Source organism: Strongylocentrotus purpuratus, unplaced genomic scaffold (genome assembly GCF_000002235.5).
Source record: "Strongylocentrotus purpuratus isolate Spur 01 unplaced genomic scaffold, Spur_5.0 spur5_scaffold_21, whole genome shotgun sequence".
NCBI classification, from domain to species: Eukaryota; Metazoa; Echinodermata; class Echinoidea; order Camarodonta; family Strongylocentrotidae; genus Strongylocentrotus; species Strongylocentrotus purpuratus.
The window spans coordinates 1,145,943-1,158,697 of NW_022145607.1; positions in this window are offsets into that span (position 1 = coordinate 1,145,943).

A 12,755-nucleotide genomic window follows, 5' to 3' on the forward strand; every position below is an offset into this window, starting at 1 on the left:
TTGATATGGGATACGGGTAGCATACCTCCCAGTCTGAAACACTCTATCCTAATACCTGTGTTAAAACAGAATAAAGACCCCCAAAAGGTATCGTCGTACCGACCCATAGCACTTTCCTCATGTTTTGCCAAGATACTAGAACGGATTGTGAAGAATAGACTCCAATGGTATGTAGAAAAGAACAATATACTTCCTCCCCTCATGACTGGCTTTCGTAGTAAACGTGGGGTCACGGACAACATTGTACTTTTAGAGAATGCCACCCAAAGAAGCATTAATGTTGGTGAATATACATTAGCAATATTTCTCGATATTGAAAAGGCGTATGATAGACTTTGTATCAAAGGCCTTATTTACAAACTATCAGTACATGGTATTACAGGTAATATGCTCGAGTTTCTCTATAACTATCTGAAAGAGCGGACTTTCCAAGTAAAGATTGGTAAAGAAGAATCAAAATTATATGAAATGTACAACAGCCTCCCCCAGGGGAGTGTCTTAAGTCCTATATTGTATAATATCATGATGAGTGATATTCCAACAGATGAATTAATCACCACATCTATTTATGCTGATGACTGTGTCATCTGGATGTCAGGTAATAACATAGAAATTATTTCAAACAGAATACAGTGCTATCTGAACACATTGACTGAATGGTTTACTAAATGGGGCTTTCGCCTTTCACAGAGTAAATCCTTTCCAGTGTTATTTACTAAAAACAATAAAGCAAAATACCCAGAACTGAAATTAAACAACGACGCACTTTTATTCCAATCAAAGAAGCATTTCCTAGGACTTATATTTGACAAAAGACTTTCATGGAAGACGCACATAGATGCCGTAGTCCTTAGATGTAAAAAGAAACTGAACATTCTTAGGTGCCTTACTGGGACTACATGGGGAAGCTCCTCGAAATCCCTGCTAATGGTATATAGAGCATTGATTAGATCGTTATTAGATTTTGGTTGTGAAGCCTATGACAGTGCGGCTCAAAGTATAAAGAAATCACTTGACTCCACTTGGGAGATTTCAATGACATGGATACCGATTCTCTAGCATCCGAAATCGATTTTTCCCAGATTGTTGACAAACCTACGAGAGGCGACAACGTCTTAGACAAGGTCCTGACAAATATCGCTGATGATTACAACCGACCAGCAGTCATCAACCCGATTCGTAACAGTGATCATAGAACGATCATTGTTTCTCCGAAGGCCACTATTCCCAAACCGAAGCGACAGAAGATATCAATCCGCCCCATTAGAGATTCTTCTATCAGGTCCTTTGGCCAGTGGCTGACCTCTGTAGATTGGAGTTGGCTACTTGATCTTGAAAATGCTGCTGATATGCAGGTATCATTTCAAGCTGAGCTAACCACGGCTTATGAGAGATGCTTCCCTCAGATACATTTGTACGGAGAGAAGATGATAAGCCTTGGATGAACAATCGTATTCGTTCTCTGATCGACCAACGCCAAGCTGCCTATCAATCAGGAAACCTTCCACGTTATAGCCAACTCAGAAAGCAAGTAGAGCGGGAAATTAAAGCTACCAAGAGCAAATTCTTCCTTGGAAAGGTGTCACACCTGAAGAAATCACAACCTGGGAAATGGTACAAGGAGATCCGTAACATTACTAGTGTAAAAAAGACATCAAATAAGCTAACTGGATCTCATATGGCACCCGCCGAGCAGGCTGACTGGATAAACTCCCACTTTGCGAATGTCTGTTCCTCCCTGCCACCCCTGGATCGCAAGTCTCTTCCGGCGTACTTGCCAGCTGATTCACCACCGGAAATCCAACCTTACCAAGTGTACAATAAATTGAAGAAACTGAAGATCTCAAAGTCATCTCATACTAATGATATTCCTTTGAGACTTGTTCGTGAGTTTGCTGTCGAATTATCTGTACCATTATCTATCATTTTCAATTCCTGTCTACAATCGGGTATGTTTCCAGAGTATTGGAAAATCGGTAACATCATTCCGATTCCTAAAGTAAACCCATGCAATTCTCTGGATCAGTTACGTCCTATCTCTGTAACACCAGTCTTTGCTCGTGTCTTTGAGGAGTTTCTTGTGGAGTGGATTAGACGTGATATTGCCGATCATATAGACCCCCGTCAGTTTGGCAGTGTCAGAGGCTCTTCCACTGTACATTACCTCCTCAGCCTGGTTGATTGTATTTTGCGTGAAACTGACAAATCGGGAACGATTGCATCAATTTGCACAGTTGACTATGCCAAAGCATTTGATGCTATCGATCATACCGTTTTAGTAACTAAGATGATAAATATGGGTGTCAGTAAATCTATCATTTCCGTTGTGTGTGACTTCCTGAGTAACAGATCCCAAACTGTCCGCCTTGGTGGCATAGTTCAATCCATAACATGTGGTGTCCCACAGGGCACCAAGCTTGGCCCAATCCTTTTTCTGATCATGATCAATGATGCTGCAGATTTCACCCCAAATAGATGGAAATATGTTGACGACCTTACCCTAGCAGAATTCAGAAAACATACTCAGCAATCACAATTGCAAGATCAGGTCTCCCAGCTAACCCAATGGTCCAGCACAAATCACATGACGCCTAAACCGTCAAAATGTAAGATCCTTAATATATGCTTCATGCGAAACCCTCCACCTTTCCCTGAAATCAAGATCGGCGATTCTGTTCTTCAGGAAGTCACACACCTGTCACTGTTAGGAGTTACTTTGCAATGTAATATGAAGTGGGGTCAACAAATTGATCTCGTCGTTCAAAAAGCTTCGAGACGATTGTTTATGTTGTGTATCTTGAAGAAATACAACGCATCCTGTAGTGATCTAGTTACCATTTACGCATCCCATATCCGTCCCATTCTAGAGTATGCCTCACCTGTCTGGTCTTCTTCAATCACTTGTCAACAGTCTGAGAAAGTTGAGAGAGTTCAGAGACGTGTGACCAAGATCATTCTCGGTTTCACCCCTCTCACCTATGATGAAAGGCTAGAGAGTCTAAATCTGCCCTCCCTTCAAGCAAGAAGAATAGAGCTTGATGCTAAGTTTGCCCACTCGTTACTGACGTCCCGACACAGAGACTTACTTCCACCATCTAAAGATTCCTTGCCCAATTTTCGCCCCCTCCGTAATAATCATGGTTTGGTCATTCCTAGGTGCAGGACTAGCCGATATCAAAATTCTGCTGTTCCTTCTCTTGTTCGTGCAATTAATAAGCCTTGATTCTCTCTCTCTCTCTCTCTCTCTCTCTCTATCTATCTCTATCTCTATCATATTTCTCTCTCTCTCTCTCTATCTCTCTCTCCCTCTTGCCTTATTCCTCAGAATCTTTTAATTGACACATTCACAATTTGGTGTAAGTTATATTTTAATAATGGCATTGTATAACTAATTTTTAAAGTCGATTCCAATTTGTAATTTATATATTTCTGTGTGGTTATCTTATCAACTCAAACGTAATTATGTTAATTCAGGTTTTAAGGCTTTTATCGTTGCCTATCTTCAAATTTTTTTCCCCCTTTTTTCTTTGATTGTTTGGTTGCTCAACATTATTTTTGTCTGTTTATCTGCTACCATTACCATATATCAGTTTAGTAATTTGATGATCCTGACCCTATTTTCTCTTAGTTTATTTTGGTATTGTATTGATGGAATTGAATTATTTTTGTCATCTTTATTTCGTATTGTACTTGTCATACCTTTCGTTTGGCTCAATATTGTATATTTACTTTATTTATAACCGTATTGTATAATTTGTAAACATGAACAGTTTTGGTCCTTGGACCTTTGAATCATGTATATTTATATGTCTTTTTAAACCGAAATAAATAAATAAATAAATAAATAAAATTCAATATCAAGCCTTGAGAATTTGTGCGGGAGCTCTTCCTCTTACATCATTAGATTCACTACAAGTTGAACTAGGTGAAATGCCCTAAGACTTAAGAAGACAGATGCTGGCGGACAGATTCAGACAAAAGATTGAAATGCATCGAGATCACCCTGTCATATTAAACGTTAAGCCCAGCTGGCAAATGGAACTTTTGAAGCTCCAAAAGAATAACAAGCCATTTGGATGCAGAACAGAACTAATGAAACATTGTACTATCGAACCTTACACTATACCTAGTTTCCCCCCTTGGAAAATTAATGCTCCAAAAGTGTCGATAGAATTAAGCGAAATAGTGAACAAACATGAAAACCCATCTTATTTACGTCAACGCAGTTTAGAATTGATCAGTACCAAATGGCCAATACAACTACACATCTATACAGATGGGTCAAAGGTTCCAAGTTTTGGAATAAGTTCTGCTTCTTTTTATGTACCAGCATTCTCCTTTCAACAAGCCAAACGATTGGCGGATCACACCTCATCTTTCAGAGCCGAATTGGCTGCAATCGTCCTGGCGCTTAATTGGCTAGAGAACATTAATGTGTATGTTGGCATTGTTATTTTTTGTGATTCCGTAAGCGCCCTGCTCGCCATAAAGGATGAAAAAGATATTACATTTGTAACTGAAATTATTACATTAAGTACAAAATTATCGTATCAAGGAAAACACATACACTTAGAATGGATTCCTAGCCATTGTGGTGTACACGGAAATGAAATGGCAGATTTTTATGCAAAATCTGCTTTACAAAATAACATTGAAATTTGTAATAAATTATCCTTTTCTGAAATAAAGAGTATTATTACCAGCAAGTATATAAAACTCTGGCAAGACAGATGGAAGAATTCTGATAGCTCTCTTAGACATATACTGCCTACAGTAAATCAACCATATGAATGTAAGTTGAACAGATTTGAAGAAAGTATTCTCCATAGATTAAGAATAGGAGTGATAGGTTTGAACTTAGATCTCTTCAGATTGAATATACACTCGACAGGCCATTGCAATAACTGCATAGGACGTACTGAAACTGTAAACCACTTTCTCACTGAATGCCCAAAGTACATAATAGAAAGAGCTATGTTACTCGTAGAAACTGATTTATCACATCCACAGGAAATCATGACACTACTTAAACTTTCAGAAATAGTTAAACAAAAAGCAATAGTTCGCTTTGTTTTAAGAACAAAGCGGCTGTATCAAAACCATTAAATTGTTGTTGATGTGTTTTTTTGTTTTTTTGTTTTTTTGTTTTTTTCTTCTTTTTTCTTATCTTCTCTTTTCCTTTTTCTTGCACCAATAAAGCCCACAATACTTGTAACTAATTTGACCTTTTACTTTTTCTAACAATTCGATGATCACCTCCAACATCACATGCTAGCTGGCACCCCCTCACCTATGCCGGAGTGACCTAGGTTAAAACCGAAAGTCTGCGAAATATACCTCAAAGACTGGTAAGATGACATTTTGAAAAGGGTGGGGGTAAGTGCGAAGTACACATGTGCATACGTGAGGTGATATTTGAACGCGCACGTGCGCATAAACACAAGTACGTACATACAACTTGCTAGGCCGTCGTCTCTTTCCAAAATTATTAATTTATTGAATTTTCTCTCTAAAAAAAGTTATAGAGTCTAAAAAGAAAAAAAGAGGAAGGAAAGAGGATGGAAAGAGAAAGAATCCTAAAAATAGTCATTTATGACATGAAATTGTACATATGTATATATATAAATAATTCATAAAAATAGTGTGTGGCAAAAATAGTCAACTGTGACCGATTGCCAAACAAAAACAAATCAAGAAGAAGAAGAAGAAGAACACACCACAGTTGAAGTTGACAGTCGAGGTCCATGATAGGACCAACAAATATTGGCATTTACTTGTATTTATTCTTCATTCATAATAATTGGGACGGCAAATTACCAATAACTGGGATCAGATTCCCAAATCCCTGCGTTGCCTCTCCTTCTTTTTTGCTTTTTATCGCCCCCCCCCCCCCCCCCCCTCTCCCCCGCTCTCTCTCTCTCTCTCTTTCTATTTTGCTCTCTTTCTCTGTCGCTGTTAAGCTGCCCAATCTATAGTACTCTCCCAGATAAAACATACACATACACGCACACATACACGCACACACACACTTACACACTGTACACCACGTACCTTTCTGTACTAAGTAGATTGCACCGCTGTGCTTTTCATTATATCTTGGGTTAAACATGGGACTCGGATTATGGATAATAACATATTTCTGCAAACGGAATCTGTATTGAGAATATTTTCTTGGGCGAATATGCATTGCGTGTTTCGATATATAGTGCCAATAGTGGATTTGCCACTATAAGAACATCACCCCTCCTGTTTCTGATCGTGCGCAAGATAATTATTTCAACCTCATTTTGTTTCTTCATCACACGTTCAAGAACTAACCTTTCAAGTGAGTTGTTACCTGTTACTTTGACTGAAATTTGAACAAGATACACGTGAACCTTGGGAGCTGGGATACATTCAGTTAACACGGTCAACACTGCTGATGAGGGGAAAGATTGAAGGCCCCACTTTTATCGTGTATTTGTGACATAGCAGAGAATTGAGCAAACGGTAAGCTTCCACGTTAAAATTATCATGAGAATATTAAACATAACGAGAACTCTTTTACAAACCATTCTAAGTGTAAATTGTAATTTTAATTATTTCGGATTTGAAACATATTTTTTCGCTATCAAAGATGCTCAGTAGATTACAGCAGATGATTCGATATAAAACGTTAAAAAGATAATGATGTCAATCTATGTATAACAAAGAAGAAACTAAAGATTGAATAACAATTAAACTTGGTATTGTAAATATTCAGAGAGTTTCTTCAGCAATGTTCTTAGGTGTTATTATTGATGATGACCTCTCTTGGTCAAATCTTATTGGTGACATCTGCAACAAATTGTCTAAGAGTATTACTGTCATGTTCAGATTGAAATCTGTCCCTAAAAGTTTTCTCAAAATGATATACTATGCAATTGTGTACCCTTACTTTATGCTCTTATTGTCTGGGGGCAATGCTGCTTTAATTCATCAAGATAGATTGTTTAAATTACAAAAACGTGCAATAAGAATTATTAATCATTCTTCTTTTCTTGCCCATACCATTCTATTCATTAAACATAAACAATAAAGTGTACCAGTTTAAGTTTGGAAGGCGTGCATAATATTCCTTATTTTTAGTTGGGGGAAGAAGAATACACAAAAAAAGAAATTTAGCAAGAAAACAGTTGAAATCATTCATGATATAGAGATATTCATACGATCTGATCAATAATATGTATTTTTATATATTATTTTTTTCATATTCATCTACACATCTACTGCCTACTAGAATTGATAACGAAAACGCCTTCTTTCCAATAAAAAGAAAAGAAAAAAAGAAAGAGTTCAATTTGTTACAAAAGAATCGAGAAGTTGTGCCAAAATAACATCACTAAACCGTGATCGACTCATCAATAGGATTAGCTCATTATCAATAGATATATTTATGGATTCGTATCTTCTATATTCTTTTTTCGCATTTTCTCGTTTTTACCCCGAGTTCCCAGTTTTCTCCTCCTTTTTATCATCCGATACAGAGAGAGAGAGAGAGAGATAGAGGGGAAGGGAAAAGAGAGGTACAGAGAGAGAGGGGAAGAGAAAGAGAGAGAGAGAGAGAGAGAGAGAGAGAGAGGAATACTGCAACAATAAACCAGTTTAGGACATTATTGTATTTAAGTTCATGGCATGGATGGTAGAACCCCTATCAATTATTCCACTTCAAAGTTCATTGCCTTCTACAGTATATAGACGAAAATTATCATGTAATGTAAGTGTTGTTACATGTATGTCTTGTAAACCTCGGGCAAGTCTTCAATTCATTTTTTAATGTATGCACGCCCGATATCAGTGAATAGGTTATTAACTATAAAATAGTATTATTTTTAAAAAGATATATGTTTAATTAGATATTTTACATTTATGTACAATTTTTAAATGTTGTATTATTATACTTATGTTTTTATACTGTCATCGTTTTATCTAGAACTTTCGTGAAAAGCAGATCCACTGGCTTCCAGTGGAACTGAATGAAATTTCCCTGTTGAAAGAAATCATAAATAAATAAACGTGATTGTTGGTGAACTACCAAAGGAATATCAAAGTTTCGCCATTTGCTTAAGACAAAATAAAAAGTTGTTCGGCAGCAATGATTAGGTTGCAGCTATTAACAGTCCGTCTAAATCGGTTGGAGTCAGTTAGATTTGGTAGCTGTTCTCTCATCTCTATTAAACAATATTATACTTTTGATCTGCTAATCAGTGTAGCTCTTTATCCATCAGTATAATAAAAAGAACCATATGAGAAACCCATTACAGCTTATACTAAAAGCTTTACGATGTGGCGGGGTGGGATGTGATGGTTGCAGCTCTCCCCTCCCCAAATTAAAATTTGAAATATGCCTATCAACTTTATATCAGCTTATATTCAGGCAGCGAGATCGATGCGCGAGTTTGAATACATAGTTGTGGCTCAAGCAGGACATTGAACTTAAACATAGATTTGAAGACGGCGCTGTGCAAGTGTGTACAAATATTGAGGTGGCCACATTTTATGGGACTGACTTGGATTAAAAGGAAATCGCATTGTATGATATAAGATCATTAACAATGCATTGGAATTTTAAACATTTGGGAGAGGCTGATAATATGGAGCTGACTCGGACAAACACACACATAATAGAATAATAATTGGTTTGTTTTTATTCAGTAACAATTAAGAATAACATCAAGGGAAATTCATTCGCAAGTTTCCAAATAGTATATCGTAAGAATCATGAATTGCAAAATATGAAAAACATACATGTAAATACATGTTATTCTCCTGCATTGCCAATTAGTATCGGGTCTTTGGATTTAACTCACATTAATGCATTGGACTTGAAGTTTTGAGAGCCATGTCTTAAGAGATGAAGACACAACATCAGTCTTCAGATCAATGGGAGAGTATCACAACAATGGAAAGATGTGTGGATGGCAGAGCTATGGAGCCTTTGGGTGCGGGATTTTACATTTAGATATTTGAATTAAACGATTTCAGAATATCATTGTTTAATATGAATTGCAGAACGAGTTGCTTCGCAATTCAAAAGGCGTTCAAGACTAGAACAAAACTAATGAAAAGATAGTGTCGCCTAGAAAAATAAAGTGTAACAGCTAGTTTAAGTTTAGAAGGCGTGCATAATATTCCCTATTTTTAGTTGTGGAAGAAGAATACACAGAAAAGGAAATTTAGCAAGAAAACAGTTGAAATCATTAATGATATACAGATATATTCATACGATCTGATTAATAATATATATTTGTATATATTATTTTTCATATTCCTCTATACGTCTACTGCGTACAAGCATTAATAACGCAAACGCCCTCTTTCCAATGAAAAAAGAAAAGAAAAAAGGAGGAGTTCAATTTGTTACAAAAGAATCTACCAAAGGAATAGCAAAGTTTCGCTATTTTGCTTCAGACTAAATATTGTCAAACTTTGTTCGGCAGCAATGATTAGGTGCACTTATAAACAGTTAGATTTGGTAGCTGTTTACACCGAATTCTCATCTCTATTAAACAATATTATACTTTTGATCTGCTAATCAGTGTAGCTCTTTATCCATCAGTAGAATAAAAAGAACCATATGAGAAACCCATTACATCTTATACTAAAAGCTTTACGATGTGGCGGGGTGGGATGTGGTGGTTGCAGCTCACCCCTCCCCAACTTAAAATTTGAAATATATATAATAGCTCTATACAGAGCGAATTTATTTTCCATTTCTTTTTCACATAATATAAACAATAACAAAACAATAATAAACGTAATGGTATAACAGAAATAAGCATTGAAATATCTTTGACATTGTTTTTTAGTCATTGTAATGCAAAATGATTTAATTAAAAGAAATGAAAAAAACGAACCTACTTGAAAGCAAAGCTTGTTAGATGTAGGTTCGCACAATAATAATTATACTTTATACATTTATAACTAAATTTTGAAGAAAAATTACGGAATCCAAAAAAAAAAAAATGACAGACAATAGAAAAACAAACAATTAACGAGACAAAAACAAATCAGAAACATTAGCAGAATGACAAGATGACGATGATAAATGAAGAATATAAGAATGAGAGAGTGAAAAACAGAAAAGGGGGAAGACATGCAGGAAGATAAAAAGAAGACAGAAAGAGGGGGTTGAGGGAGACAAAGAAAGAGACAGAGAGGGAGAGGGGAACTACTTATTGTGATTCGTTTGCAACAAAAAGTGCTTGAGGGCATTTTTGAAACCACTTAATGAGGGCTTTTCTTGTAATGTGCCAGGAAGGGCATTCCAATATTTTGGGCCAGTGAAAGTGACAATCCTGCTGGAAAATTGCGTTCTTGGCTTTGGTAGGTGATAACATTTTGCTATTCTCGTGGGGTAACTATGAAATTTAGTATTATTGTTAAACATATTTGAGAGAACTTGTGGCAATTCATTTTTTTCTAGTGTATACATAAATATACCCAAGTTATAGGAAAATAAGTCATGAATCTTCAAAACATTATTTGCGAGAAAGAGTTCATTAGTATGAGCGCGAAAATTGTGATGAAATATGCCTATCAACATTATATCAGCTTACATTCAGGCAGCGAGATCGATGCGCGAGTTTGAATACATGTACATGTTGTGGTTCAAGCAGGACATTGAACTTAAACATGGATATGAAGAGGGCGCTGTGCAAGTGTGTACAAATATTGAGGTGGCCACATTTTATGGGACTGACTTGGATTAAAAGGAAATCGCATTGTATGATATAAGGTCATTAACAATGCATTGGAATTTTAAACATTTGGGAGAGGCTGATAATATGGAGCTGACTCGGACAAACACATATTTATAGATATATATATATATATATATATATATATATATATATATATATAATAATGGGTTTGTTTTTATGCAGTAACAATTAAGAATAACATCAAGGGAAATTCATTCGCAAGCATCCAAATAATATATCATAAGAATCATAAATTGCAAAATATGAAGAACATAAATACATTTCATTCTCCTGCATTGCCAAGTAGTATCGGGTCTTTGGATTTAACTTACATTGATGCATTGGACTTGAAGTTTTGAGAGCCAGGTACTAAGAGATGAAGACACAACATAAGTCTTCAGATCAATGGGAGAGTATCACAACAACGGAAAGATTGTGTGGATGGCAGAGCTATGGAGCCTTTGGTGCGAGATTTTACATTTAGATTTTTGAATTAACAGATGTCAGAATATCATTGTTTAATATGGATAGCAGACCGAGATGCTTCGCAATTTATGAGGCGTTTAAGACAAGAACCGAAACTAATGTGAAGATAGTGTCGCCAATAGAAGAAATAAAGTGTACCAGTTTAAGTTTGGGAGGCGTACATAATATTCCTTATTTTAAGTTGTGGAAGAAGAATACACAGAAAAGAAAATTTGATAGCAAGAAAACAATTGAAATCAGTTATGATATAGCGATATTCCTATTCTATACGATCTGATCGAATGTCATAATATATATATATATATTATTCATATTCATATATACATCTACTGCGAATTAGAATTTAAAACGAAGACGCCCCCTTCCAATAAAAGAAGGGAACAAGAAGGAGTTCAATTTTTTACAAAAGAATCAAGAAGTAGTGCCAAATAACATCACCCACCGTGACCGACTCTTCAATAGGAGTAGCTCCATATCAATAGATATGTTTATGGATTCCTATTTTCGATATTCTTTGTCTGCATTTTCTCGGTTTTCCCCCGAGTTCCCCGTTTTCTCTTTCTTGTTTCTGTTCCCCAGCACACTTGAGGCCTATTTCCCGTCATAATGTATACGCATTATCCCATACAGAGAGAGAGAGAGAAAGCGTAATAGAGAGCTAAAATAGAGGGGGTTACATGTATATCAAGCTGGATGACCCTTCGGAACACCATGAACACTTACAAACCCAACTTTACGCTCAAATGTGAACAATGAAAAATATAAGATTTTCAACCTTTCCATTTCCTCCTTATTATGCGTACTGAATCATGCAACAGATTATTTGATATTACCGAAAATATTATCAATGGAACATTAAAAAAAAGAACTCCAACTTTGTATGATTGTTCAAAATATCATTCGCAGTTGCACATACAGGACATGCTTTAGCACAGACATTATAAAAATAAATGAAACAAGAAAAAAACCCGCCAAGAATAACAAAAACATATGCATTATGTCAATTACATACAGCAGTTATAATTACAAATCAATATGTATGTTGCGTATCGACGCAACCTTGCAGTCAACACAAAAAAATAACTTCTTACACTTGTTGGAAATTGCTTTTAAAAATCAAACGAATTACATATACAGTAAGAAGAGCCCTCTCGTATCTGTATAAAGTGGATTATTTGCACGAGCACATACATGTTGGAATATGGTTAACATCCTTAGATTGATGTTCACAAACTGAAGAAATATCTTTAATAAGAATCAATTACCATGGGAGTGAGAAACCTAGCCCTTTATTTAAAAAAAAACCCCAGCAAATTACCTTTGGGGCGAAATTGTAGACAACACTTTAAACTCTAACCAAATTAATATATGGGTAATTTTGTACAGGTGATAAAAAGATGGAATCAACAACACTTGTTCGACAATAAAAATGAGAAGAATGAATAGATTGTGGTACTGCGTCAATAAACAGTTTTTTTTCAAAGTTAATACAATAATTATTGAACTGATTTGTTATTTCAATAGGCTCAGTAAATAATTTTCCGTTAC